The sequence below is a fragment of the Hypomesus nipponensis genome, chromosome 24 (genome assembly GCF_054491055.1).
Source record: "Hypomesus nipponensis isolate SF chromosome 24, ASM5449105v1, whole genome shotgun sequence".
Taxonomy (NCBI): domain Eukaryota; kingdom Metazoa; phylum Chordata; class Actinopteri; order Osmeriformes; family Osmeridae; genus Hypomesus; species Hypomesus nipponensis.
The window spans coordinates 4,820,001-4,845,419 of NC_140384.1; the positions used below are offsets into that span (position 1 = coordinate 4,820,001).

The window sequence follows — 25,419 nt, forward strand, 5'->3', positions numbered from 1 at the left end:
CCTACGTGGATAGCTCTGGACGCTTCTTTGGTAGAATGTGATAACCTGATATCTTATTTGTGTTTTTCAAACATTTGGTATGTCTTACTGGTGTTTGGTGTTTTGGGGGGAATTGTTCTTATGGGTGCAGTTGTAGATGTTGATGAAACAAATGATTCTTGGAATTACAAAACGTCTCCCTTCTAACCTGCGTGTTGTGTCAGCAAGGCCGGATCGACCATATGGGCATACGGGCAAAAAAGGAGGTATCATGATTGTCTGTTGTATTTTCAGTTTGATGATTGGACAGGCAATGATTGGGAACAGGCCACAATTATCTTTAGAATTATCTTTGGCTAATGATCAAGATGGGTGGGCATAGAGCAGGTGCCTTACATCATACTGATTCAGTTTCTCTGAGATAGAGTTGAGGTTAAAACAATGGAATACAGTTGCAACGTTGTATGTATTGTGTCATGTGTATTCATGGTCAGTAGGCGAGTGGAACTTGGAAACATTCTCATGTAACGTTGTTCGTGTTCGCAGAAAATGGACAGCGGTAGTGCCTCAAAGCCCAGCGGGACTACAAAGAGAAAGGATGAAAAGTAAAAATAAGAGAAAAAAGCATCTGCAATAATATATTAACCCTGCTATTAAGTAGCAACGAAGAAACGGAAGACGAGCCCACTCAGGACATCTGTGGGTCAGAAGAGGCTTTCTGCACTGTCCTTGATGGCCATTGAGTCCAAGCTGATGAGGGAGCTGAACTTGATCTATGACTTTGCAAAGAAAAAGACAAGGAAGAAGAACTTCAAAAGTAAGAGCTATTATGCTATCAGTGATTTGAGTTTATTTGATATGCTGTTTGCATAACAGTTGTATTGCCTGTATTGTGTGACGCTGCAATAGGCCTGTGTGTGAGTTAGTTTGTCAAGTTGCAGTGTGTTTCCCTGCTCACTTAATGACTGTTCTTTTGCTACTTGCACTCATCTGTGTTGTGTGATGACATTGTCGTATCTTCAAGTCACATTTCAGAATTACTGGTGTGCTTTCTGCTTGGGTGATTTTCAGTGAACAATATATTGCCAGTCTTGAGCCATACACTGCCTTGAGATGATTGAATTAATCGTATCATTGTCTTGTGATTTGTAAGTGAGATGGCAGTCCTTGGTTTATCAAATTGGACAGGCACACTTGCTGCCTGCTGAGCTGGACTAGTCATTCAGCTTCTGACCAATAGGTGCGTGATCTGACATCCGGCCTTACGTGTCAGCCTCCACCTCCTCTCACCTTTGTCAACAGCTATCACCAGGCCTGGGACTTCCTGGTTGCTTCTCTCTCTATCTGTGGTTCACCCCTTTTCCCTTTCACTATCCCTTTCTATATCTCAAGGAGCAGCTATACATCTCCAGTCCACTCCAGCTCTCCTCCTCTCCACACCCTCCCAACACCTCCCACCCCTCTCCCTCCACCACCCTGTCCAGGGCCGATGCGGGGCGGGGCCTAATGGGTGGGGGGGTGGGAGGATCCCCGGGGTGCGTGTGGGCTAATTAGGGTGAGCTTTTCGCGGGGAAACACAGGTGTTAGCCAGGCCCTGCTCGCCGCGCGGAGTAATGACTGTTCCGCCCCCCCGCCCCCAACTCCCCCCCCCCCCCCCCCCCCAGGGTAATTTGTCTCTACTCTCTGTAACCATGCATCTCTGTGCTCCACTTCCGTTTGTTTGTCATTAATTCTTGTTATGTGGCTATTTGTTAGTGTTATTTATGGCCCACACAAATATTAACACCATTAGAAGGACACATAACAATGACTTTGCCTCTGTGGTCCTTCCCAGAGTGCCCGGGCCTGCTAGTGGTATTGCTTTATCAGGTCAAGGTGCGGTGGGCTGTGCCTGCATGCATGCGTGTGTGTGTGTGTGTGTGTGTGTCCGTTTGCGCCATCATGTGTACAGTTGGAATGTGGAACGCAGTATGCGACAGGACTGAGGTAACTTTTGCAGTATGTTATTATACAACAACACAATTGCAGTCGTTTTTTCCTAACAGCCCTTCTCTCCTGTACACCGTCTTGAGTCACAGTGCATGAAACACCTCTTCTCCGCTGATGCCGTCTTATTCTCTTTAAAGCCTGGTCCGACATGACATAGCAAATCTCTACAAAAGCTGTCCAACAAGAGACAGGTCCACAGCTTCTTAGTTCGGATGATTAAATTATGAATAGGGGGCTCCGTTAAGTATTCATGAACACAAATCGACAGAGAGGGAGGGACAGAGACAGAAAGAGAGAATGGTGTGAAGGAGAAGGATAGATTTTGGGAGGGTAGAGAGAGAGAGAGAGAGAGAGAGAGAGAGAGAGAGAGAGAGAGAGAGAGAGAGAGAGAGAGAGAGAGAGAGAGAGAGAGAGAGAGAGAAAGAGAGAGAGAGAGATAGAGGGAGAGAGAGAGAGAGAGAGAGAGGACGGATAAGAAAAAGCCACAGAGGACCCAACTGCGAGATGGACTGAGAGAAAGGAGAAGAGAGAGGGAGTGGGAGAGAGAGGGATAAGATTAAGGGAGAGAGCCGAAGATGGCGAAAGAGAGATAGCACACTAGCGTTAAGTGCATAAGTGCCAGCACGCAGGCACTGAGGTGGAACCGGAGCCGGAGAGAGGACAGTGTCCCGGGTCAAGCCCAGTCAGAATCACTCTGGTGGGTGTTGCTTGCTGGAGCAGAACGCGGCAGAAAGAGGGTGCGCACTGACTCGACGCCATTTACCTCCATCTGATGGGGAAGGAACACTGCGTCTCTCTCTCTCTCTCTCTCTCTCTCTCTCTCTCCTTACCATCCATCAACAACACAACTGCGTCACACGGCAACCCCACAGCCACGGCGCACAGACCTGTCGCCAGGGTGCCCTCGGTCGCCGTAGCCGTCGAAGGCAATCCTTCCAACTTTTCTCCGTCCGGCAAATGTCGACTTTCTTGTGCAGAGGGAACAAGTTCATCGGTTCGAGGCACCCTTGGCATGTGGCCACAGTGGTGCTGCGCGCGGCTCCATCGAGACAGATGGTAACCACGGAAACCGGCGTTCTTTTTCTCCCTTTTTTTCCTTTTTTTTTTAGCAGTCTCTGACGTGTTGTTATTGTAAGCGAGTGCCGAAGCCCAGCAAAACCGATCCTCTCGCTATAGAGATCTGAAGCTGACTTGCGTTTCCATTTACTTGGACGTTAATAACTTCCCTGTGTTCCCATCACTGTATCTCGCTGTCGACCCTGCAATGGGGGAAAAAATCACGCAACAAACAGCAAGATTTAGCATCTTGTTGACCTCTTGAAAGTCCCAGTTTCCAGTCAATATGTCCCACAGGCTTCCTATGCTGCATTGATAGTATGCTCTATGGGTCTTGATCTCTGACAGACAAATAGAATGGAATATTATGATTGCAAATACGTCAGGCATTTAGCTGTGTAGAACACTGTTACACATTTAATTCACATGCCACATCAAGTGTCACAAGCGCAAGCATAGCGAGAGAAGCCTCTCCCTTTCAACATGGGGTTTATGGCAGATAAGGCATGGTATTCACACTGACAAAAAGACGAGAGAGAGAGAGAGAGAGAGAGAGAGAGAGAGAGAGAGAGAGAGAGAGAGAGAGAGAGAGAGAGAGAGAGAGAGAGAGAGAGAGAGAGAGAGAGAGAGAGAGAGAGAGAGAGAGAGAGAGAGAGAGAGAGAGAGAGAGAGAGAGAGAGAGAGAGAGAGAGAGAGAGAGAGAGAGACAGAGACAGAGAGAGAGACAGAGAGAGAGACAGAGAGAGAGACAGAGAGAGAGAGAGACAGAGAGACAGAGAGAGAGAGACACAGGGAGAGACACAGGGAGGGAGGGAGGGGTCATGACAGGCAGTCAGGAGCTTGCTGACATCTTGACACAGTCTTTGCTGCTAACACAGGTGAGGAGCTCATTGGCCCATTTCCCCGCTCTTCATTTGCACTCGTGCTGGATGAGATTCACGCAAGGCCTTTGTTCATTTATCCACTGCTGATGTCAGTCGTTTTTTTTCCTTTTTTTTTTTCTTTCTTTTTCTTAATCAGCGCCGCCAAACTTTAAGTAGTGCAGGTGGGACCCAGCGGAGCTGTAGTGCAAGGAACGTGTGATGTCACACTCGTTAGTAGGTGAAAAGATCACTGGCTCGCAGCATGCTGTGTGAATGGTGGCATAACAGCCTTGGTTTTGTCTCTGGTAAACTGGCTGCACGGTGTTAGCTCAGAGTTTTGCACATGCTCTCTTTTTTTTTTTTTTTTTTTTTGTGAGGTAAGCTCCACTATTTCATTTCAATATCTCGAGTATTCAAGACACAAGAATAAGAAATGACTTTCTAAGGTGTGGGTTTTAGAATTTTGGAGTGTGCCTTTTGTCTTCATTAGAACTTTCCTCTCAATCAACAAGTGTTGCGCTGCGAATAGAATAACCCGGAGGGGTGGTGAAACAACACTATCCTATACACCTCCCTTCCCCCAACCACACCATAGCTTCAGGGAAATTAGATTATTATATTATCTATATTATAGATTATTTTTCCTGAAAAGGAAATCTATTATTACATTGCCAAAATCCTTCCCAACTTGAATCCAAGATGTACAGTAGATATCATCTTAATCTTTAATCAAAGCAGATTTACAGAATATATTATATATGTATGTATATATAAAATGATCAAACTATATGCGTTATGGAGGGGGTTTACAGGTATGTGGTAGTTATGAACTACGACGTGTATGGATGTTTGGTGAGGACCATATGAGTGAGACCAGCTGGAGTCAAAGGTGACAAAGTGACACCTTGTCATGCTTCCCCCCCAGTGGCTTTAGAAGCTCCATGAGCGATGAAACGTCATCATCACCATCCTCCTCGACGGTTTGTCTGGTAACGCCATATTATTCGCAGACAGTATGGCTCTCATCAAAACCAACCAAAGATTAAGCTTAACAAATGAAATGATGAGGATCATGATTGGCCGACCAATCAGACGAAGCCCTGAGGGGGAACATCAAAACATGCCAGTTATCCACGGAAAATTCGACAAATTGCAAGACGTGTGTTCGGTTTAGAACCTGCAGTAATGACTTTGGATCAATTGAGCCATTTGAAGACTGTAAATAATTAAAACGACACATTTACACTTAATTATCTTTTTTTTTTTTTTTTTTTTTTTACGTGGTCAAAAATATAATTCCGATTTGAGATGTGTTTCATAAATTAAGAAAGCACATAGGCTCTTTGGAACTCACTAAACAAGGAACTTGAGCTTGCAGACAGGAGGGAATATGCATGCCTGTGGACCTGCGTGTCAAGTACTTATTTCATTAATGGCAGATAATGGTGGTGAAAACAGCTGTAGAGGTCCATTAGCTGGTCAGATTAAAGTAAGGTCTCTTCAGATGTCCTCAAACCACCTTCTGCTCCTCTCTGAAAGCCCTGTTATCCCCTTACCGAAAACACAAGCATGGTACCAACTGCTTTTAGCATATGCTGTCCAGCTGAAAGCATTGGTTTTAATGGAGGTGCCCTTCTTTTCAAGTGTATTGTCAGACCCAATGTTGAAAAACTTGCGTACTTTTGAGGAAAAATTATGGTTGGGGGAGTGTAATTTAAGATTATTGTCTGGTTTCATTTAATTTTACAATTTATTTTTTGTTCCATAACTGATATGTTTCGTAGCTTCTCTGGGGATTTGTCAGGGTTTATCCTTGTCTCTCTTCCTTGAACCTCCCTTGAATCCAAAAGGCTTTCTTTGCCACATTGAATGAGAATCAAAGAGCTTCAGGTCAGGACTCAAAGCTCACCTCACAAAATGATTTATTTTGGAGGAGCATGCTCAGTGTTTGCTTGGCTTCAGTCGGTGCCCAGCCACCCCCCCCCCCCTCCCCCTCCCCCCATCATCGCTGACACTGGCGTTGTCCTGGGCTGCAAGAAGAACCCTCTGTTCCCACAATTCATTTCCTCCAGAGCCGTAATATTCCGCTGGCATCGGCTTGGGACTGGCTGTGACACTGAAGTCCATGGTCTCTCTCTCTCTCTCTCTCTCTCTCTCTCTCTCTCTCTCTCTCTCTCTCTCTCTCTCTCTCTCTCTCTCTCTCTCTCTCTCTCTCTCTCTCTCTCTCTCTCTCTCTCTCTCTCTCTCTCTCTTTCTCTCTCGCTGTCCACACAACTATCCACACAAGGAGGGTTTCTCAAGGATTGCCCCTCAGATCTCTTTTCCCACACCTCTGGCTTCAAAGGACTAGTCCTGGCCCTGTCCACCAGCATGCTGACAGGGAACTGACATTCAGACATGAGGATGTCTACAGTACTACAGAAATGTAATATCACCATTCAGTTACCATATGTTCCACGGAGATTTAGCCCTCTCAATTATCAAAGAAAAGCCCTGTCCTATTGGTCTATTAGGCCACTGAACAGGCCAGACAAAGTAATTCCGACATAGACAGTCAGGAACATAGAACGTTGAGATGGTTAAAATGAAAACATAACAAATGAATAAAAAATAATAATCTGAGCCACAATTATATCAAACAGTCTGGTGACCTCCCTCAGAGTGTGGCATCATGTGGATCATTGTTTCCGTGGCAATTACTTCCTGCCCCGCGCAGTTCCCTTTGAATTTCTCAAATGAAAGTCATCAAGGTCTTCCTCTTCCATAAACTCATTTACACATCAGTTCATTCAGACAAAGGGGGCCCCGTGATCTTGTGTGTATGTGTGACTTTGGTAGAAATGCAGAACGTGTGATCCTCCTCGTTATTGGAGACACATGGGACCATGTGACGCACTCAGGGTCCTGTTGACCAGATGCATGGCAGCTCGTTCTATTCTATTAGCGTCACGTCACAGCAAACGGCCTCGGTTGCCGAGCAGGAGGACTCGCAGGTTTGGAGATTTGTCTCTCTGTGCTTCTTTTGTCCTGCGGTTCTAAACGAACTGTAATTGAGGCTATGAATGTCCGACTGTCGGTCGCTGGGTCATCCCTTCACCACCTGTGTTTATGGGGTCAACGTGGGGTCAGTTTGTTATCTTGTTTGGGTTTCTCTGTGGAAACCTGAGATTCAACTTTGGGAAAAGCACAATTCACATGACAGACCCACATCCCCTGTGGCAAAATTAGCATGTATGATAGCATTGCCATGTTTTGTAGGCTTTAGAATACACATCTCACCAGATCCAGCCTGTAATCGAAGAATATGGGTCTGTTCCTGTGAAACATTTTTCCCACGGGAAGGTGTTTTCCACAGTTAACACATTAATCAAATAGCATGATCAAAGTGTTAACTGTTTGTGAGCATTGTGTGCACGTTCCACTCAAGAGGTTAGGGCCTCTGGAACGAAAACCAATATCGTTAAATGTGCAATGCTGGCTGGTTTTAAACATAAGACCCACAGTATGGTAAAGAACCCACACCATTTTTACACAGTTGCAACCTCTTTGGATTGCACAGACATATCCTCTTTGCAGTATCCTTCAAACTGAGGAAAAGGAGAGAAAAGAAAGACACTTTTATGTAGTCCGGGAATAAAAAAGTAGTAATAATCCGCCAAAACCTGGATGTCTGTCGAAAACACATAATAGTTAATGGTGAGTAGGGAAAGTTCCATACTGGCTGTGTTTATGTATGTCCAGATCCCCTGACAGAGGTAGCTATAGAGGAACACCATATTTGCGTGGGTCTTCAGACACCACATCCAACCCTTACACACACCCCAGGACACACGCTCAGACAGTCTGGCTGCCCCCTAACTCAACAAACATTGTCACAGCAAACAAGTCAGTTCCCATTTTAATATGATCAAATAAATCAGTGAAAACATTGCATGGGCTATATTCTTTAGACGGAGACGTGCCGTTTTTCTTCTCTTCTCTCTCACAGATGCCCGACGGTTCTGCCAATACACGCTCCGGGAGATGGTAGACAACTCCGGGAAAGTTTACACTTTGACGACATTGAAGGACTGAGGACTTTAGGTTTCTCCCAAAGCCGGCCAAAAGCAGTCTAATGCAGTTATAGCACACACAACATGATCATTCTTGTGGTTTCCTTCACGGCGTCCCCAGTGTGGACGCGCATGGAGGGGGGGGTAACAGCCATGAAGTGCCTGGGATTTTTTGCCCTTATCCTTCCGAGTCATTTCCCTGGCTGATCTCTGGGACTTTGTGTGTGTCACCCCCCCCCCCCCCCACACACACACACCCCCACCCCCCACATTCTTTTAATCTCCTTCCCCAGAGGCTGGTCTGCCAGGCCCCTCATCCAGCAGGACCTGTTGATAACTGGCTGGCAGTTTGGTCCAGTGTGGCCCAGCCACTGCTGATATGCTGTTCAGTCCCCAGTGTGGCCTCCCAGGGTGCCTCTCAGAGAGCCCAGGGTTCATGGGAATGACCAATGGGAAGGATTGCTCAGCCACTTCCCACAGCCAAGAGACAGCTGTAATCCTTTAACCCTCCCCCCTGTACACACACACACACACGCACACACTCTCACATACAGTACACACACACACACACACACCACACAGTACACACACAAATATGACACGCGCGCGCACACACTTCTGTTGGTGCGTATACGTTTCCTCTCGCACACTTAGAAAACAACACCTCCCACTCGTGCGGCGATAGGGCTGCTGAATTGATGGTGTTTCCGCTGCAGTGTCCTAGATTGCCTTCTGAACATTCATCACCAGAGCCTCCGTGGCAAGCTGTGGCCACTGGCCGTCACTCAAACCCTGTCCCATAGCGCCAGCGGGGCACTGATAAAACAAACAACGCTGCAGCACCCACACTGACCCCCTGAGTCTGCATGTTGGGCCTCTCTCTCTCTCTGTCAATCTCTCTCCTTCCGTCTCTCTCTCTTTCTCCTTTGGTCTCTCTCTCTTTTCTCTCTCTCTCTGTCGCTCCCTCAAATTTCCTCCTCTATCGGCTGGTTTCTCTATCTTTTGCCCAACTTCCCCCCTCTCGCTCTCTCTCTCTCTCTCTCTCTCTCTCTCTCTCTCTCTCTCTCTCTCTCTCTCTCTCTCTCTCTCTCTCTCTCTCTCTCTCTATCTATCTCTCTATCTATCTCTCTCTCTGTCTCTCTCTCTCTGCTGTGATGAAGGGGATTGGGTTCCTGTCTGAGGGGGAGACGTGGGCCGTGCGAGCACGCAGGCCTCTGAGGAGAGGAGCCAAAGCCCAGAGTGTTGTTCTGAGGAAACGGGGGAACCTGATTAATCGAATTCATTCCGGCAGAGTCTTCACACACGAACACGTGCACTCTCGCGCATGCACACACGCTCGCATACACACGCACATTGTCATCCTCTTCCCCCCCAGTTGTATGTATCCAGGTACATAAACCTACAAACAGCCGATGGCTGTTCATAGTACAGTACTGTACCTTTTCACACAATCGCTGAACCGGCGTGCGTCAAATAGGCCCCCCTGGTGTCATTATGCTGAAAATAAATCGGTCAACATAAAGAGCTGATCTTCTCCCACGGGTTCCCAACCCTCCCTAGCAGCAGTCCACCCCACCCCAGGGGGCGCGAGCCTCGGAGGGGGAGAGCTGTCCTTCAGTGAGCCTCGCTATTGTGTCTGCCCGGCTGAGCAAGGAGGCGGTAATAGCTCGCTAATCACATTAACGCACAACGCTCGGCGATCCTGGAGAAAACAAGACGCTTACTCTCTCACTCTCTCTTTCTCTCTGTCTCTCTCACTCTCTATGTCTCTCTCTCTCCGTGCGGCTTACCAACCTGGGCCCCTCTCCCTTCCCCAGACAGAAACATTAGCGTCAGCAGTCGGAAAAAAAACAAAAAACAAAGATCCCTGATGGGATCAGAAGAGCTATTGAGAGGAAGAGCAAAGTAAGCCTCCAAGATTTGTCATCTGCCAAAGCTGGGTTGGGTGTGGGGGGGGGCACACAATACAAGGAGAGGAGATAAAGAAAGAACAAACAGCGATTGTTGGTTTAAGCAGCCGCTTCAGTGGACTCGGCTGCTTCCAGTGAGGCCTGATGTTCCAACAGATCGGATCAATCTAGCATGCACCGGGCTCTGAGTGAGATCCTGGGGTGGGGGGGGGGGGGGGGGGTGGAGACGGGGCTGCAGCCGAGGCTGAGAGGTGTTCAGGGCAACGGGTGTCACAGCTGGGCTGGTTAAGGAAGGGTGGAGGGGCGTTGATGGCGCCTATACTGAGGCAGGCACGCGTGGTCTCTACAGAGAACATGGGGGGGGCTGGGGGGAGGGGGGGGCTGGGGGGAGGGGGGGTGTGAAGCAGCGTCTCTGAACACAGCATCGCTCGAGAGCGGATGGATCGTGGTCGGGTGGCTGCGGAGCCAAAGGGTACACACCTTTCCCGAGGGATGCTGGGTAATGAGATAAAGCGGAGGGGCTCTGGCGAGACCAGAGAGGGAACACAAAGGAAGCTCGGGTCACAGGCATGGCTGTCCCTACAGTCCAGAGAATGACTGTGGGTTTGCATTATATCCGTGAATATTTACTCCCACGACATAGGCTGGCAATATTGCGCTGGGGATGTAAATCTGAAATAAAACAAGCCTTCAGCATTTTCATAAGCATCCGACGCGAGAGAGCTCACTCCATGATGGCCTTTACCACGCAGAGAATATCAATGTTGATCATGGGTCGTTTCGCTGGCATTCCTGCAATTTTCTACGGTGGCCAGTCAGTGTGTGCAGCCCCCCTGCCATATCACAGACAGGCACTGTCTCTCCAGCCTCCACAACCTGCCCGCTTCCTAATATTACTTGGCAGGTCTAGACCTGGGCATCCATGCCAGAACTCCTGCCAGGGGAAGTTGTGGGCCGTGCGAGCTGGGTTGCGGTTGTACACAGGACTAATGTTACTGACTGCTCTGTCAGGTTGTGGACAAGAAGCCCTGTCTTAAATCTCGCATCTGCTTTTTTCCAGTTTTTTCCATTTTCTCTCCTGACATCTTGTCGTCATTTTATCAGTTTTTTTCCTTCATATGTTACTGTTATGTTCCCCATTCTATTCATTTGTACAAAGGTTTGAGGTAAATTTATTGCTACACGAGTAGAACATAGTTTTGTTTTCCATACAAGAAGAGAATACAAAGACACTCTCTCTCTCTCTCTCTCTCTCTCTCTCTCTCTCTCTCTCTCTCTCTCTCTCTCTCTCTCTCTCTCAACCTCATGATCGGTTGAATGAGCAGGGCCATAAGGCCTGGCCTCCCACACCGATGCACTGTGCTGAGCTGTCCCGCGCCGCGCTCTATCTCCAGCTCTGCGCCATCTGAGAGACACACTGCGAGGCACGGTGACTCAGACGCTGAGGTGGGTGGTACAGACCCAGGTGGGTGGATAAATAAGCGACTGTGGCTTTTCCAACGCACTCCACATTCGCGCGGAAGGTTCCCTGTGTAAGATACACAGCAAATTGGAGACATGAAGAGCTTTGAGATGTGATTTGCAGATCAAAGATGTATCTGCTGTCTTGACTGTTGCTGAAAAACAACGGAACCGAGCGAGGCCTTTGCGATTTGATCAGGAAGATTGTTGGTTGCTAGTCACAGCTGTCTAGGGTTTTTGTCGAGAAGCCTGGACGACCTATTCAATCAGGAGATTAGTAGTATCATAGCGATCATGCAAAGCATTCAGACTGTATTTTGGCATTGACTCAATCGGTACTGAGTTGGAACAGTGTTTTGTAGCAACTGAACATGCTAGGAAACACTCACTAGAAGACACAAAGAAACGTTATGACCAAAAAAGCGGTCCAATGCTTTTTCCAGTAAATTGTACCGAATGGAAACTAACAGACTGAGACAGATTTCATGGAAAAACCTACTCCAAGTGGAGACTTCATCCGTTTCAAACATCATTGTGCTACTTCATTGCAACACTGCATTTTCATAACCTTTCGTTGTTAAGTTGGCCCATTTCCACAAGTCAAATGCTGATCGACGGCTGGGGCTTCTCTGTAAGTGGAGAGGCTTTAAATTTTGCCCTCAGTGATAGATTCAGATTTTCACTTCTTCTATTGGTAATTCCCCCTGACAGGCTAAAGTGACTAAGTAGCATGGCGTGCATGGAGGGAAAATGCATCTGGCTAATCTTTGAACGCGATTATCTTTACATAATTTGTCTGTCCGTAAAGCAGGAGGGTGAATCACTATCTGTAGGCTATTTGATGTCTCTTTTTCTCAAACAAGGCACATAGAGCTTTAGCGCTAGTCTTCTGCACGAGAGGAGATTTTCTGAAAGGAAAAAAAAAAATCCCTTATCGAGATGGTACTTGGCGGAGGTGGTGCCAATTTCCAATGTCAAGTTTTGAAATGAGCTTTTTTTTCCTTAGACCTTTTTGCATCCGAGAATGCAAAATCATTGGACACCATCAGATATCCTGAAACAGTGGTGTATATGCACTGCCATTCATTTATTTTCTTTGAGGCACTTAACTATTATGTTCTCATGTTAGTTATTCGATGAAGTGCATTCCAGTGTCACAAAACTATGAAAAAGTATAATATAAATGCACTTCTAGTCACTTTTGGTAATTTGAGCGTTTTTAGATAATTGTTTACTCCCGAATTACTTAGATGACGTTTCTAAACTCTTGTTTTTGTTGGGGGGGCGGGGGGGGGGGGGGGGGGTGGAGGACTTGTGCAAACTTTTGACCTCTTGCATGGGAAAATACCAGATCTGTGAGCACATGCTGAAAGCAGTACCTCTGAGAGTGACCGGCTTCCCCGCGCTGCAACAGCAAAAAAAAAAAAAAGGAGGCTACAAAATGCTGAAGAAAAATTCAGAAAGGGAAAACATCTGAAGGGGTGTAGGGGAAATAGCTGAATGGCAGTCGGAAATGTGTGTAAAAATAAACAGAGGAATGCACTGGTCCATTCTGCATCGAAGGGGAAGGTCTGGAGCTCTCGGATAGGGTACTTACAGAGAGCGCGTGATTGACATTGTTTTGGACCAGTCATTGTTGTCAATGCTCTGTCTATATCAGCCTGTATTGTTTGTGCTGTTGTGCGAAGCACATAATTTGTATTTTTTCATACCATTTCCTGAAAAACTCAAGGAAAGCTTTAGACAGGAACACAGATTCACCTAGCTTGAAAAAGGCCTGGTCTGTTTGGCTCCTGTTGCCATCTGTAGGGAGTCAGTGGAGCCCTGATAGCTGTGTGCATGGGTGGTAATTGAGCCTGAAATGTGCTTAATAACGATTGTCCTGCCTAACACGCCACATCGGGAGTGTAAAGCAGCGTGACCTCCCAAAGCTGTGCCTGCTCGAGAGATGGGCGGCAAAAACAAGCCTCTCTTCATCGCCCCTAACAAGCCCAGGGGTTAGGGAAAGGATGCATCGCTCGCTATCTGCTAACAGCTAAACACGCTGACATGCAGTCCCCGGAGACACTGGGTGTGTACCGATGTCAAAGTGAAATAGTGCACGACACATTCTGGGAAAGGGTTCAAAAAGGTTTCAAATGAGGTCTTTTCTGAAATCATAACACAAGTCAGAATATTGACTGAAAACGGAATACAGGTGGATTCAATTAAGTACTGTGAGCTCATAGTTCCAATTTCGAGTTCTCTTTTTCTCACTTTGTCTTGATAATCAAAGCTCTGTCAAGCAGACCTGAGTTAAAGTTTCCTGTGAGGGATAAATACAGTCCAATCAAAAGATGTAACCATGGGAGGTACGTGGAGACCGAGGAGAAGTGAGCCGGCCTCTCTAATTGGACGTTTGCTGAGCCCCCTTTTGAATTAATTTGTCAGGTTCAAATTCATTGGTGCTGCCATGAGTATCAACACATCTCCTGGCTGTAGGTCTTCCATGTTATTAGCGGCAGTAAACTGAGACGTAGGTATTTATACAGTGTGATTTGGGCCTCATCCGCAGTGATGGCTGCCCCAGGAGAGCCCATGGCATTAAGAGGTACTTGTCAACGCAGAGTCAAAGACAAAAGCAGTCGTCTCCCAACCAGCAGGGGGCAGTGTGTGGGAGCGTTGCCTTGTGACATCCAGTCCAACGCCCCCGCTGGGGCGCACGAGAGCCCCGTCCCCCCACACACCTGTCAGCATCCAGGAGGTGTGGGGGGGGGGGGGAGGGGGAGGGGTGTGTGGGGGGGCAGGGTAGGCGCGTCACGCTCTTAACAAGCGTGCGACGCCCCTCTCCTGAGGTGTGTGTGCGCGCACCAATCACCGCGGCTTCCTTCCACGTCTGTAATCAATGACTCAAGCTGACAGAAGCCCAGCCAGGCTGCCGCGCTGCTGTTTCTGGAGTTGACTTCAGGAGCGATATGCCTCGGGGGGGGGTTTTAAGGGAAGGCTACAGTTTTGCGTGGTGAAATGAGCCACGGAAAGTAAGCAGGTGATCAAATACGGAAACTGGGTTTGGGGGGGGGGGGGGGGGCGAAGAAAAACCTCCGGTATCATATATAAACTCCCCGATACGTAAAACACAGACAAATCATTACTTATTCCCTTTCCCTGCGCACTCTATTCATCCTCCAGTTTGTTCTCATTCCAGTGTGTGGATGATGCTAACATGCCCAGACTCTTGTAAAACCTTCCAGGCAGTATCTAAATGTTACTCTGGGGGGAAGGCCCTGTAAGCGTAGTATCATGCATCACAGAGAACCACATTTAAATACCAAATATTGCCCATTTGTTCCACCCCCCCCCCCCCCCCCTTCTGAAGCGTTGGAGGAGGGAGAGCGCTGGGTTTAGCACACGCCGAGGGGAATTTGTGCAAACAGATGGGACCAGGGACCAGGTATGGAGAGTGTCCAGGCAGGGAAGAGGGGTATCCCCCTGGGAGGAACTGGTAGACCCCCGGCTTCCAGATTCCGAGGGTGTTTGGTGTCCCACTGTCTGTGGGCAAGCCTGGGGGAGTGTTATGGAGCTTTGAGCATCGAGCCCAGAGATGTGTTCTGACACGAACATACTGTGTAGGGTTTGTTTTAACCTGGCATACTTTAGGAATGTAGTGTTGTTTTAGAGGATGGTAGAAAAAAAAAGAAGCTAAATCATCTGTTATCAACTCTGATATGAATCAAGGCAATCCTATCAAAGAATACCAATGCTTGAGTGTATGATTTTACTCCATTATTGAGCCCTCTGAGTATCAAATATATATCAATAAAACCATAATACAATCCGTACTAATTGTACAATTAAAAGTATTTCTAAGTCTCCATTCTGGCGGCAGATTTTAATTTGTAGAGGAAAAAATAATAAAGTATGTCTTCGTCTAACAGATGCCGAGATGAGAAAATGTAGGGCAGTAATCACCGCAATCAGTACATTATTTCCTGGAACCACAACGCTCACAACAATTACAGAGGACATGCAGACAAATCTGGATCCAAGATGGCTGCTTTGACCTTCCACTGGCACGTTGCCGCCCACAGCCACTGATCCCTTTCAAAATGATGGGTACATCTCGCCTGAAACCATGGCGGGGATAATTGCGCCTCATGTCCAAGCGTGAGGAAGATGTTCTTAAGGACCTTTTCTCTGTGCATCTCTGTAACACATGACAGAACCAGAGGACTCACGCGTCGATCCGCAGCGCAACCGAAAGTTTCCGTGTTCTGGTTAGAAGTGTGTGTGTGTGGCGGGGGGGGGGGGGGAGAGAGAGATGGAATGAGACGTTGTTAAATCAATTTTCACATTTGCTGAACAGATGGCAAATGTGCGGGGCTTTTCAGTGTGATTTTATAAGTACATATCTACCTTTCACTTCCCTTGTCGTTTGCATGTCATTGGAGACTACATGCATTTGGTATGCTGACAAAGGACCTCTCATAATTGAAATGTTACGTCTAAAACTGAAATGCTTTTTTAAAATGTATTAAGACCTTACACTGCTTTATGCTTCCATTTATGCATTCTGGACAATTGTGAAAGCTAAATAAATGGTCACTTGTAGAATGCACCTGAAACAGTGTTTTAATACAAGTGCTTTAACGCAATAAAAACATTAAAAGTCCATTAACAAATTTTCAGGTGCAGTAAAGTAAAAATAATCAAACATAATTCACAACATCTTTATAAAATGCCACTGGTTTTTTTATGTCGTTTGGTGAAGGGCGTTGGTGTTTGTCGTTTCTAGGAGTCAAACGAGGCTAATAGAGGATAATGGCAAAGCTGTTTTGAGGGAGGGGGGGGGTGTTCACAAGCACCGCAGGTCGCCGTTCAGGTGCGTTTCAACAGCGTTCTGTCCACAGGACACACACCGGGTGTCACATCGCTAATGTGTGTCCCTTCGCCCTCTGTGCAACATTTGGCAGCGTTCGAAAAACGACGCCGACAAACCGCGGCGGACGCGCAGCACCGGCACGGCTCGCGAGCGGCGAGGTCGTGACAAACTGTGTCACCGCCGCCCCCCTGTTCCAGGACCCAAATGAGATGTCCGGCCGGGTACCGGTTCCGGGAGAAAGCTGGATGCGAGCGAGTCCATTTTGGAACAAGCAGTCCTCGGATGGGCCACATGGAGGGCTTGAGGTCAATGCTTCCCGCCCCCTCTCACCGACGCCTCCCTTCAACAACAGGTCCATCAAGACCTCAGCTTCTCCATTTAGCGCTAATGAGGGGCTAGCGCGCTAGCACAAGAGGGGGGGGGGGGGGGGGGGGCTGATGGGGGGATGGGTGGCCCTGGGCCTCTGACTGCACATCAATAGACCCGCCATAAGTGGACATTTGACCTCTCAGCTGCTCTTAGCGGCCGCAGCGTGCTGTGCATAAACAGAACGTATGGAGGGAGGGAGCGTCCGCGGAAAATGCACTGGGAGCACTTTGCTCTGTGGGGAGATAACGAGACAGCCGCTGAGGCCAGGTTGAAAAGCTCTGACGCTCACGTGTGGAGCGTCGGGGGGGGGGGGGGAGGGGGGCGGCTGGGCGTGTTGTTACGAGGCCGTCAGTCGATCTCTTCCGCACGGGACTCGTGGACGGCGCAGCTCTGGCCCCTCGGGGGCGCACCGGGGGACAAAACATTGAACTTCGTTTCTGCTGCTTTTCCTTTTTCGCGAAAGGCGGCGAGTTTTTACATGCGCGTGAAACTGTGCCGTGCGCGCGGCGCGTCCGCCCACGTAGCGAGCGAAGGTACTGCGTTGGGCCCCTACGGGGCTGGGGGCAGGCGCCGGGTGCAACAGGATGTTGTTTTCCTGCTAGGAAACAGGCACTTTATTGTGACTGACAAGGAAGTGTTTACAGTCCACGTCTCCTTGGTAACTGCATGCTTCCTCTGAATTCCAATCTCAAATATTTAATCATCCCAATCTTCCAAATTAGCGGCACAATCAGATCAACACAGCAAACATTTGCGTAATTAGTTGAGTATTTTCTTTCCTCTTTTTCATATGAATTATTGTAAATAATGAAATAGTGCTCAGGCACATGTGGTAATGGAACATTAAACAGTGACGAACACATCCAGACCGAGTTCCCAATCTCTTTGTGAATAACTGAAGAGATTCTACAGCTTCCTGTTGTGGGTGAAGTCGAAGCCTTGAGGCTAGCATGCACGAAACACAACCGCACTTAGATACCACACAACTGAGTTATGCTCACCCAAACCGAATCCCCTCCCCCCCCAAACCAACTTTAAACCGACGCCATCTTCGTTCACAGAACAACCGGCAGTCAATGGAACCCACCCCGTATGGTGTAGCGTTGCCAAGACAGAACAATCCAGAAGCATTAGGGCTAATCATTCCCCACCGCTGGACTCGCTGTTTGGCTAAACAGCTTCAACAACACCATCAGACGAAAGGCCGCACTTCACCCCCTGTCTGAGAGGCCTCCGCATGGGTGCCGTGGTCCAGCGAGGCGGGGAGCGCGTGTATAAATACCTGGAAAATCACCTAATGTCTAGTACTAAGAGATGGAGGGGTCCAATCAGACATAATAGCCTTTGTCTCTACTCTGTGGTGGGCAGCGGAGCCTGGGGCGGGGGAGGGGGGGGGGGGGGGCTGCACAAGCTCTCCCCATCAGCTGTAATGTCCACCTTGAACAGCCTAAGTGTTGCTGTTTGATCGATGCCCTCTGATGGGCAAGAGGGGGGAAATCAAGAGGAGAAAGCAGGCCCTCGGAGGCTAAAAAAGGAGCGGGAGACCCCTGGGAGCCCGGCAGCTCTGAAAGCGATGGAGAGGGTGTATCGACGGCCGCCGTTCCCAGAAGTAGAGGTGGTTTGACATAATGGCTCTACCTGATCATGTGTCGCCATACCTGGAGTACCTCCCTCACCCCGCTCCCTGTTGTGGTGGGGGGGGGGTTCGGGGCTGGAGGCAGGGTGGGATGGATATTTGAGATTCGCTGATTGCCCCTGCAGTTTGAGCCGTATGCTCAAGCAGCTGAGTGTAATGGAGCAGCTAGTCTGAAATCGCTGGGCAGAACAAACACGAGTCGGATGACGTGGATGCAGGAGGGGGGGTCACGGCGATCGACCATCCTGGATGTGTGTTTAAGAGCCGTTGCTGACCTCGCAGTCGGGCCTCGGGGCTCTCGTAAGCCACCGTCTCTCCCTGGTGACCGCTCTGGAGATGAGAAGCTCATCCTAGCCCGAGAAATTCGAATGGTATTGCACTGATGCAGCTGTAAAGCAGTGGGGATGCAAGGAAGAGGTTAAGGATGGGAAAGAGGAGAGGGTGGGAGGGGAGGGGGAGATAAGTAGCTCATCTTCCCAGGGTAGGTGGAGATTCTCAGTGGCTGCTGCTTCCCTGTTCTATGACACAGGGAGGAGAGCCAAGGTCGAGTGTGTCAGCGCTAGTCAAGCCTGGATGTGCGAAGATTCCAATTAGACGTAGCCTAAGGTCTGGCTCTGAAAGACAAGAACACACACGCACACCCCTCTGTGAAAACATGTCAGCCAACACATTCACGACAGACACACACACACACACACACACACATATGCAGTACTCAAGCACATACACCCACACACAGATACACAAACACGCACACCGCATGTCCTCATTTACAGCAAATGCATGTTGAAACCACAGCTGTTTTCACCTCATCCATCTTATTTAACAGGCACCAGGAAGAATTATTAAGAATCTAAATCTGTCAGCACTCGTTAGCGGAACAAGTAGCAAGCCAACGGATGTAGACACTTTGTAAAATGTTTGTTGCTTTTAATTAATATGTGTTTGACAGTCAACCAAATATTTATCATTTTCGCATGTGATTAACACAATATTAGACACGCAAAATCAGAACTCTACACAACGTTGATGGACAAGAGCTTTGGTGATGTAGATTTTAGATTTCTCTTAACGCTTTTCGTCTTAACGCTAATGACATTTGTGGCATTATGAAGTTTCTGGTGAAAAAATTAATAAAAATCTAGATGTAAATCATGAGTGAAGAGTGAAAATAAGAAATGGATTGGAAGTGGTTGACGTAGCAGGGAAAAAAAAAAAAAAGATGTGACGAAAGTCCATGAGAAAGAGTGAGACGGAGAGAGACCTACGCTGTAAAGAGAAAGACAGAGAGAGGACGTAAATATGGATATTACAGTCCTGTGCCTGTCCTGGCCGTGGCAGATGTCCAGTGTGCATTTTGAGCCTAATGAGCCATGAATGATATGAGAGGCGATGGAAGATGACTGCTGTCCCAACCTGCATGGACGCGCTCTGTCCCCAGGTCACATCTGGTACCTGCCCCCTGCCCAGTCACACCTGCGCATCACTGGCCCGGGGAAGGGGCACAGAACCACCACCGTAACCCTAGCCCAACCCCCCCCCCCCCCCCCAGCGAGCATGGACCAACAACGACATGCTCTTGGATGTGACTGAACCCTGGCGGGAGGGGAAATAAGGAGAGGAGGATACGGTGATGTGGATGAAAGCGAGAGAGGAGGGGATGGGACCGACGAGGGCTCTGGAGATCACTGACCACTGGCCCTCAGCTGTGTCTGGGGCACGGATGACCCAAAACAGGCAACCCCCCCCCCGCACGCACGCCACCCCCACCCCTTAGCCTCCACCTCCCGGGACCTCCCATGGCACTGGCCTGACCTAATTCAGACTGATGGATCCACTGCCAAGGCCTCAAAAACTACCCCCATTCTGCTACGGTCCATCAGACCTCCACACAGGCCTGTATGGTCATTCATTTCGCCTCAACATACCAGCGCATCGATTCACATTACTCAATGTTGTCTCGCGGTACAAAGGAAGAAACCTCAGTGATCAAGTCACGTTTGTGTTTGCGCTGGCTGTAAGAGCTCCACTAAATCTTTCTTAAATGCGGTTTTATATCAGCAGGACAGACAGCGGGAGAAACATGGTGGCGCTGAGACCCAATAGCCTCCGAGCATCTGTGTGGTTTTTGTCCAACGAGGTTAAATGTGCAGACTTAATTGTAAAGCTTTTTGTCCAGGCGACAAAACACCTCAGACGACTTGTGTCGGCTTGTCAGGTATTTTTTCCAAGGATTCTTGTCAGAAGTGTCTCTGTGTATTTGCCTGACGACACTCAACTCCAAGCAAACGCACCGTTTTAGTTTTTTGGGACAAATACATTCGGAGTCCAATCCTACTGCATTTGTTGTGGCATCACTTCCTGTCCCAGATGGATCACTTCCTGCCCCAGATGGATCACTTCCTGCCCCAGATAGATCACTTCCTGCCCCCGATGGATCACTTCCTTGACACACATGGATCAGCAGAACAGTTGGGTGATTCCCTCCCCTGGCTCCGTGCCTGTGTGAAGCGACGCTCTGAGGCCGACCACATCTCCTTCTGAGCATCCCTTACACTCCGTACCGGCGCTCTACACCCCAGTCACGCCGTGCCTTTTATGAAGCTGCTACACACGCTTTGGATACAAGCGTCTGCTAAATGAATACACGGATACGATCTGGTTCATGAGCCCAACGCAACAGCGACAAGGAGTCAAGGAGACGACTCACTCGGCTTCGTGAGGAAAGGGGAACGCAGGATCTCGGTGTCTTCTCCAGCACCCAGGCCTGAAGCCTCCGGGAGGAGGATGAGACGGTCAGGGGGCTGGACTCCTCCGTCCCGGAGCGACTGGGGGGGGAACAGCGTGATGAATGCGTCGAGCTCTGAGGCACGGCCCGTCGAGAGGTCCCTGTTCCTGGGTGTTGAATAATAAATTAGGGGCTGATATCCTGTGACGGAGGCCGGGTGAAAGCACTTCCTCTCAGGGCCAGTGAGGGGCTTGAATACCCCTGAATAATACATGTCAAAGTGTGCCTGTTGAAATGACTCGATACTGGGAGTCAAGTGCAAGATTAGCTTTCCAGAGTTATGAAAATATGGCAGCCTTAGTAACACAATATTAGAGGCGGTAGGATTATCCTGTGCAGGGAGGGCAGGTTTACAGAGGAAGGTCTGGTGTGTTAGGTGACCCCCCCAGAGCAAGTCACTGTTTGATTAGAAAGCTCCCGAGACAGAGATGTGCCAATTCCAATTGCTGGTGAGTGTTGGATCGCTACGCTATAAAAATGTTACCGGTTTAAATAAAGAATGACACGCTGAGAAACAACTAGTGGTTGGGGGGCGCTTGCGGATTCCGTTTCTGTTCTCTTCGTCTTTGAACGGTATGTCTTTGTCTGTATGTCTCTCTCGGTGAATACAATTTCATACAGTCTTTTCGTTTTCCGCCACAATTTTTCATCCTGGGATTTTGGTCACACAAATGTGGAAAACGAATAATCTCGCCACCTTTCTTTTTCAAACTAAATAAATCCTGGCGGACAGAGTTATGATATATTTACTTATCTTTATACAGTTGTCAATTTACACGTGTGGAGACAGATTTTCTGCCTCCCACAAGACTAACTGGGGCCCCCAGCTCTCCGTAGGCCAAGTCAGCCTTCAAGAAAGCGGGTAACCACAGCCTCTCTCAGCCCCTCGGCCCTGCCCCAGCTCCCTCCAGCTAACCGCTAATCCATGTGTTTGATACATTAGACGCTCTGCCTGGCTCTGTTCTGCAGGGATGTGCCATCCTTTTTTCTTTTCCTTACTACAGCCCCCCCCCCTCCCCACCTCTCTCTCCGCTACCCCCCGCAATCCGCGGGATTATATCGGAGTCCGGGGGATTCATCTAATTGTGTTTGATTAGGACTGCGTCAGGACCTGGGGCGCGTGGTGTGGAGCTGGGATCAGATGCCTCCAGATGTGATTTGAAGGGGGCCCGGCCGGGCTCCGAGGTGGGCCTGCAGGGACCCTCGATGCTGTTCAGCACCTGGGGGGGGGGTTGGGGGGGGGGTGGTTGTGGGGGGGCTGGGGAGTGACATATTTGTCCTCACCCTCCTCCAGGGAGGCACGATTGCCCCCCCCCCCCCCCCACACAGACCTCTTCCTTTTGCACTTGTATCCACTCGCCAGCGCCCTTGATTGGGACTTAAGCCGTTTGTGGGTCAGGGAGCCTTCCCTGATGTGGTGTATCCCCCCCCCCCCCCTCCCCTCCCAGCTGAAATAAATTCTCCAGTGAAGAGCGCTAAGAGCTGGCAGCCTCTGGTTCTCTTGTCTGGAGATGACACCACAGAGAGCTTAAAGTAGACAACTGCAGTGGGAGCGGAGAGCGGGTAATAGGGGAGAAGTTCTCCAGTGATTTCCATCACTATAAAACCCCTATGTACTTCTGGGCCTGTTGCAGTGTTTTAGGTTTAGTGAGTTTTTTCACCGTTTCAAATGTAATGACAACCGCTTCGGAACGCAAAGCAGAGTCAGTTAGTGACACTACAGTCGTCCACACAGTTTGAACCAAAGTGGAGGAGGATAGAGAATGAGTCTCCGTGAAATGCTCGGTTACCACAGTATCTGTTTAAACAATCAAAGGAAGAAAAAAAAGCCTTTGTCAAATGCAAATGTTTGTCCTCCTGAACGGGGGGGGGTGCCATGTTGTGTCTCTGGAGACCGGCCTCTCCCTCCTCAGACAAAATGAATCTGGTTTCTTCATAATGAGACATTATTATGGCATTTTGTTTATGGTGGGCGCAGTAGCTTGTTATTCCTGCGGGGGGAAAGGAGAGAGAGAGAGTCGCGTGGCATCGTCATGTGGAGTCACTGTGAAAGCCGGCCGCGTCTGCAACACGATCGGCGCGTGAACGAGAGGCGCACAACGCTATGGAGCCACAGAGAGGAGCTCAGAGGCCTACGAAGGGGGCGCTGATGGAGGACGTGTTGGAAATGAAGTCACCCAAACGCTTCTGGCCGCTTCGTCACTCCACGCTGCGGTCGTAAGCCTCTGTGATGGGTGCCCCTGTTGGAGGGGCTGGAATGAAGAGGGACAGATAAACAATCCTGCGTGCGTGCGCCTGTGCGTTTGTTTGTGTGCGTGTGTGGGTGTGCGCGTGTGCACAGTAAATAATCCCATGCCTGCGCTGCTGACATACTCCGTACAATAACGTTTGTTTCAGGGTGAGGTGACCTTTGACCCGCCTGTTATCAGCCCCACTTGACTTCGGGGCTCTGCTGATTACATGGTATCTTTTAATCACAATGGCCAACCATGCCAGTCACGGTCCTCTAAGAGGTTCAGGGAGGGTTCACAGTACTATTATTCAAATCATAAATGAACCGGGCTGTGGAGCGCCACGGAATGGAGTAATTATAGGCCGGTGCCTCCAAATGCCACAAGCTGAGCGATTAAGTAATGGCCTTGTATCCACGGTAACCTTTCTAGGGGGGAGATAATCTGTGTAATATCCTGTACCACAACAGCAGAGAGGGAGAGCGAGCGAGGGAATAAGGAGGAGAGCGAGGCTTCACCCGACAATGTGAAGCTCCCAGGTGAACGGGAGGGGGGAGGGGCAGGGGCGGGAGTCGGGGGGGGGGGGAGTGAAGGGCGGAAGGAGATTAAACACCTTGGCCTGATCATTAGTGGAATCCAGTGATCCTCGTATTAATGAGTGTATCCACTCTGGTTGTGTGTCGGGGCTAAGGCAGGAGGTTGTATCTACAGACCCACGCTGTAGGAACTCGGTGTTGAATGTGCTCTTTCAGCACACGATTCAAATGTGAATGGGGATGATACTAGTTCTCATTATTGCAGGGGTCTGCTTCCTGTGGTGTCCTCTCTATCTATGCCCGCTGCTCTCGCTGATGGTGCATCATGGGTTAATTGAGATTGATACGGTGTAGTCTGCAGCCCAGATGGGTGGGGCCGGGTGGGGGGAAGCCAGGTTAGGACTGAGGTGCGATAGCCTTCCCGCCCCCCCTCCCCCCCTCCGCCTGCAGGGAGAGGAGCAGAAAGTAGGGTCACTTTGAGGTTTTGGAACTGAGCGATACTCGAGGACTGAGCAACTGAGTAAAAAAAAGTGTATTATTCATAACAAGGATGACAGCGCAGTGGCCGAAAAACACAAGATATCCATTTGCATCTCCCTAACAGCTCTGTCTACTGTCAGTGGCGGCATTAAGAATGAAACCACACTCTGGGTCTTCCTGTAAATCTCTGCCTTCTCTGTTATGCCATGCCGACTGAGGCGCTATGGGTCCTCTGAGTTTCTCCAGTCCATCAGGACCTTAAGGGAGGAAAGCCATGTCACTGCCCTGGTGGAGAGCATGAAAGCTCTCGTGTGTAGTAAGGTATGGAGAGAGAAAAAAAAGACCCAAAAATTGGACACCGTCCAAGTTTTGAAAGCACAGTAGCAATAGGAAGAGAGGATTGCACAGATGGCACGGTCACACGGATAGTGCGGTGAAGAATTGTAGACCGTTTTGTTTTGTTTGGGATAAATAGACAAAGAACAAAGTCACTTGATAGCAGTTCTTGCTCACTCCTAACATATTTACTTTTTTTTTTATACGAATAAAAGGGTTTGGCAATACCATTTTCAGTTCTCACAGAAATTTGAGAGAATCTATGAGAGTATAAATAAATATAGAATTGTATCCAATTAGATGAACTCAAAAGGCAATTAGCCCAAACCATTTACTATGAGTGGGAGGAGGGGGCTGGTACACATGAAAACTGATTAAGTTCTCCGCAGTTTCGGAGATCTGTTTAATTACTTGTTCAAGGTGTCCAAAAATCTACCTTCGAATGAAGAACAGCGAAAGGTCACAAAGCGACAGACAAAAGGGTAGAAAAGTGCGAAAGTTGTCTCGGCGACATCAAGAAAAAAAGAGAAACGGAATCCCAAAAATATAGTCGAACACTGCGAAAGAACAAAAAGCCCAGGAAAAACATTCAAAGCGAAACTCGATTCCCTTCCAAACACTTGAATGGTTTTGGAGAGCTGGCAGGAACATCCAGCTGAGGTAGACAACCAGGGGACAGCGTGACCCAACCAAATCTAAATTCACCCAAAGAAGGACGACTCGTTTTACTGTATGTGTGCACAACACGGGGACTGGTTGCCTGGTCACAGGGTGCTCCACCCACTTCCTGGTCTCAGAACAGCCGGGGCCGGATTCAGGCTGAGTCAGTAGTCCCACAGTGCGGGCCTGGATCGGGCTCTTGGAAGACCTTGTCT

The 25,419-nt window shown here is 48.8% G+C and overlaps 1 long non-coding RNA gene across 1 annotated transcript in view; it reads left to right on the forward strand.

Annotated features, from left to right (window-relative positions):
• LOC146232802 (uncharacterized) overlaps nt 1–25,419 on the forward strand; it is a 55,088-nt gene that overhangs the window by 1,760 nt on the left and 27,909 nt on the right. Inside the window, exon 2 of the long non-coding RNA XR_014742309.1 lies at nt 526–796. This is a non-coding gene — a long non-coding RNA (uncharacterized LOC146232802). The remainder of the gene's footprint in view (nt 1–525; nt 797–25,419) is intronic.